This window comes from Tupaia chinensis, unplaced genomic scaffold, assembly GCF_000334495.1.
Source record: "Tupaia chinensis unplaced genomic scaffold, TupChi_1.0 Scaffold149851_1, whole genome shotgun sequence".
In the NCBI taxonomy this organism is placed as follows: Eukaryota; Metazoa; Chordata; class Mammalia; order Scandentia; family Tupaiidae; genus Tupaia; species Tupaia belangeri.
Window position 1 is genome coordinate 1 of NW_006209696.1, and position 5633 is coordinate 5633.

Below are 5633 nucleotides of genomic sequence, written 5' to 3' on the forward strand. Positions count from 1 at the left end.
TTTTTAAAGTTTGGAAAGTCCTCAGTGAGCCCGATGAGTTCTTTCTAACTCAAAACTTGTGATCAATATTCCAAATTTCCATAATAGCTCAACTATTATACAATTTGGATTGGTTTTTTAAGGACGTAAATGTGATACAGAGATAAATACACATTCCTAATTACTTTGGAATTAAGGGGCCTTAGAAAATTATCACTGATGTCTTTAGCCCACTTTCTCATGATTCCAGGAAAAAATAAGGAAATTTGAAAAGTGTAACTTGTCTATACTTTGACAAAAATGTTTTCCACAGTAAAATAGCCTCTGAAACTTGAGTTATTGTGAACTTTTTTCCCATGTTTCATTCTTCTATTATTCTGACTTTACTATTGTAAAAATACTTACTGTGCATGTCTCTTCAACATCTAGCGTTTATGGTAAGCATTTAAACCTGTCTGTCCTGAAGAGAAACAGCAAATCTCATAGCGTCATCAGGATTTTCATATGTTACCTAAAAATTTCATTATATACAAAAATTGAAAAACTACATGTAGTAAAAAATAATACAGATGCTAGTGTTCTCACCCACTTCTGGAAGATTGAGGGAGATAGAAAGTGGTTTTCCTGAAGTAAAGTTGATTCTTTGTGAAGAAACGAAAAAGAGCATAATCTCTCTTTCTCCACCGTACTCTAAATTGGGGCCAAAGTCATCTTTAGAAATTGTTAACTGCCAAGGTCTCCACTGTTCTCACGTCCACTGCTGCAGTCCCACTTGGAACGCTTAAAGTGGAAGGTGCAGAACAATGTGATGATGACTTGTGAAGAGAGTTTTTTGGAAACCTCGACTTCAGGAAGATAAAATATTTTTGGCATTCTTTTTTCAAATCTATTTGAAAATACCATAGTATTCCCTCAGCGAAAGTTACCAGTAGATTCCCTGAAGGACACAGGTAAAATTGTTCTACTGGGCATTAGAAGCTAATCTGCAGATGACCTCAGATGTACCCGAGTGTAACAATTATAACCACACTCAGCGACACTGCATTCATTATTATGGAAACTTGACAAATTAGCCCTGAGCAGTTTCTGTGACAAACGAATTTTTTTTCTCTTATTACTCTTGATGGTGCCCCATTCTAATCACATGCTCTCATCTAAAACTCAGATTCATCACACTCAACATGTCCAAGTCCAATCTCAATCTTATCACAAAAATGATCATCATCCAGTCTTCTCATTCTCATTAAACGACATCTCCAATCTGCCTTGATCTTTAACATTTCATTTTTTAAAAAGAGCATTTATTTATTTTTATTTTACACTTTTAAATTTGTTTAATCACTAAACTTTTTTTTCTTTATGCTTTAGCCATAGCGTATATGTGCTTTCCAGAAAGAGAGACAGAGAGAGGAAAAGTGAGAAATCACACACCAGGGGAGGTGGTCATGCCACCATCATTCTCCTTCATTCTCCTTTGGGATTTTGAGTACATACGCGTATGCTTCTGGCATGATTTTCAAACCACTGAGTCCAGAATTCTAACCACTGTTGGCCATGTGGGAATCCAAATCATTAACTACCATGCCACCTGTTGGCCCTCACTGTACAACTTTACAATGTATAAAAAAAAATTTTTTTAGCATCAATGCAGCATCACTGAACTGAACTCTCCCACAATCACCGAACTCTCCCACAAAAGCAAATCTAAATCATGATCAAATCTATAGCTTTTACCTCTTTATGATCTTTTATAACCATCTACTTCTCTACAAAATCAAACGAGCTCTAGTTTTTGACTCAGCTGAGCTAATTATGTAATTTTAAAAGTGACAAACCATAGCCATCTGTGACACTGAACTGTCCACTAAACCAGGTCTAAATCATTATCAGATCCATGGCTTTTACCTGTTTATTACCTATTATAACCAACCACCTCTCCCCAAAATCAGACAAGCTCTAGTTCCTGTCTAAGGTATTAAAAAAGCTCTTCATAATCTTATGAGTTTTTTTCCTGTTTAAGAGTGGGAGTGAGAACAGGGAAATTTTCTAGCATTTCTCCCTGCTATGCTCTATCTTTAGGCCAATGTCATCTGGATAAAATGCCAGGTAGCAGTGTCAAACCTGTTCTCGTGCCTCCCTGGTGGCAGCTGCTTCTCAGCTCCAATGGAATGGTTTCCTAATCTGGAGTTGGTTTTCCATATTCTCTTGCAACTCATTGAGTTTTGTCATGATGAATATTATGAATTATATGTCTGTCATTTCTGAGATTTCTTTTATCTTTTGCATAGTTGATGAAGCATTTTTGTGTTCTTTTGAGGAGGATATACTTTCTGATTTTCTCCTACCTCTTGATTTTCTGCTTTGTTTTCTAGGCATCTGGTGAGGCATTTGCTTTTCCTACTGATTTGGAGTAGATTTCTGGGTCTCTATGCTTGTGTACCTCTCTGTGGTACACTTTAACTACATACAAGTTTTCCTCTTGTTTCCAAATCTGCTGTGGCTGAGCACTGCCTTAAAGTGGCTAACCTTAAGGTCATAGGTAAGGTTGCCCATCACAGCCTGATGAACGTGCTCATCTCTGGCTCTGAGACCTGCAGAGAGCCTGGCCAGTGTGGAAGATCCAGCCAAACATCTCTGGTACCTCACTGTTTCTGGGAGCTGCATCTTTCCTTGCAGAAGTATGTCAGAGAGATTTTGCTACCCTACTCCTTCCTCCCTGGTTCTGGGGCCCATAGAGGATCTGGCAAGTGGTGGGAGACTCAGAAAAACACCCTGGTGCCTTTCTATCTCTAGGAGTTGTGCTGTCCTTTAAGGTGTATATGGGAGATATTCCATGACTTGTTCTTCCTCTCTATCTCTGGAACACACAGAGGGCCTGGCCAGTGGTGGAAGACCCAAGCAAACATCCCCAGTTCCATTCAGTTATCTCCAATATACACCAAAAGTCTGCACTTCATAGCAGAAATGGAAAGATTCCAAGACATAGTAGAGAAGGCAAGTGTAGATACTAGAATCTGTATAGGAGGAGGGTGTATAGTGGAAGGTGAGTGAGAGGGACTCTGGAAAAAAATATTTAACAGACTCAATAATATAAGGTACTTTGTTGAAAATGATGTATATGGGCCAGCATGTGGCATAGTTTCTAAGGCACAGGACTCCTTCATGGCCAGTAGCAGTTTGAGTCCTGGACTTGATGGTTTGAAAATGGCCAGGCCTTAAATTCTGACAGGAGAATGGAGAAGAGCTTATGGTATGGTCAAACTCCCTGAAGGATAATTTCTCACTTTCTCTCTCTATGTCTCTTTCCAGTGAGCAAATGGACTCTACTGCAAAAACCTTAAAAAAAATACATATGGTATTATCCTTGATTTGATTATCACACTCTGAATGTATGATTTGAAAAATCTTCTTACATACCATAAAGAAATATGCAAATAAATGTAAATTTAAGACATAAAGTGCAAAAAGCCAATGAGCACTGTGGTATTGAAATTAAAATATTTAAAAATATTACCTAAATTATTCAAGATTAAGTTGCAGGATGTGTCAGACTTAACTGTGATCACATTAGTACCCCAAAGAATAAATTAGAGGTCTAAACCATGAACTCATCTGTTCACTATCTACTGAGTACTCAGTACATGTTTAGCTTGACTGTATAGGATGAGAGACAAGATGAATCACTCATAGTTCTTGTCCTTGTGGAGACTTTATAGTCTAGTGAACCTAACAACAGTGCAAAGATTGCAAGGGGATTTCAAAAAGTTAATGAGGGAATCAGCAGTTAGCGTAATGGCTATGTCGCTGGACTCCCACCGAGGTTTGCGTCCGGGACCCGGTGGCTTAAAACTCACGCCGGGTGCATGTGCGTACATGCCCAAGATCCCGAGAGGAAAATGGAAGAGAAGGGATTGCGGTGTGACCATCTCCCCTGGGGGGTCATTTCTCGCTTTCTGTCTCTATGTCTCTCTCTCTGTCTGGCGAGCACATGCGCCCTATAGTGAAAAACCTCTCAAAAAAATTAATAAAAAAATGGAATTAAAGTATAAATTTATTTTGGAACAAAAAAGGCAAATTAAAATTCATGACTAGTGTTTTCATGATACACATTTTTCCAAAAACTTTTTGAAGACTCCTTTTACTACACTGTATTTGCTTATCCCAAGCAAATTTTTGACTCCTAAACACTGGTATTTTCAGATTCAACAGAGAAGGTAGCACAAAGCATTCTAAGATGTGATCACTACTTCTCAGGTACATGTTTCAACCAGATTGTTCCCACCACTTGGATTGTTCTTTCAGTGACCTATATGGAAAGAGGATGGATGCTTTAGGATCATCACATATTGCTCTTGCAGGCCACAGACTGAAGAAGTCTAGATGGCACTTGAGTAGGCTCAGCTGCGAATTCTGCTTCTGGAACTGTGCTTGGTGCTGGCCCTTTATTCTGCTCAGTTGAAGCAGAGAGGACAACATAGACAATGTCTTTCTTCATGTGATGGGTTAAGAATCACACCTGAATCTCAACCCAAAAGAGACTATCCTATTTACCCCCGGTTGTGGCTCAGAATCCTTACCTGCACCTAGATGCTTCTAACTAAAGAAACTCTGAACAGGTGCTGTGTAAGTATATTTAGATTCTGCACAAGTTCTCTGAGTCCACAGATGCCATGTGCCCACATGTGGTCTCTGCACAGGAGTTGAGTCCCCATATGTGTTCAGGCAGATAAAACCTTACATAGGGGTCTGGCCTCCATTCATTCTACTCTAGTTTTTCCCTTTTTGCTCTGCTATGTAAAATTCCCTTTGTTTTGGAAACCAGCAGTTAGCATAATGGCTATGTCGCTGGACTCCCACGTAGTCAACCACGGTTCATGTGCCGGACCTGGTGGCTTAAAACTCACGCTGGGCGCATGTGCGTGTGTGCCCAGGATCCCGAGAGGAGAATGGAGGAGAAGAGATTGTGGCGTGACAATCCCCCCTGGGGGGTGATTTCTCGCTTTCTGTCTCTATGTCTCTGTCTGTCTGGCGAGCGCACATGCCCTATAGTGAAAACCTCTCCAAGAAAAAAAAAATTCCCTTTATTTCTATGAGAAATTCTGACCTTCTTATGGCTGCTTTCTTCTTTAAGATGCGGGTATGCATTTTCGTGTGTACAAAATGATCCATACTGTAATGTTTAGGTAACCAGCTTTGGATTAAAAACTCTGACCCATATCCATTTATAAACTCTATAACCTCAAACTACACACAGTGCTTAAGTGCTGCACTATGGGGCAAGTCCATAAATGGGCTTTTATTTCTTCTTTTTACTTTTTTCCCCATAAGGCACATGCACTCACCAAAAAGAGACAGAGAAATACATAGTAAGAAATCACCCTAAAGTGGAGATGACCATGACCACTCACAATCCATTCTCTTCCATTCTCCTGTCAGAAATTTGGGCACACACACATACACGCACACACACCAACATGATTTTTAAGCTACTGGGTCCAAGACGTGAACTGGGAATCTAGCACTTGAACCGCCATGTCACCTTCTGACCCTCATTACTTGCAGTTTTATTTAGTATGTCTTTGGTTTCTTTAATTAGGTTTAACCCTAGGAGTCTTACATTTCTTGCTATTCTTTTCTTTTCTTTTTTTTTTTTT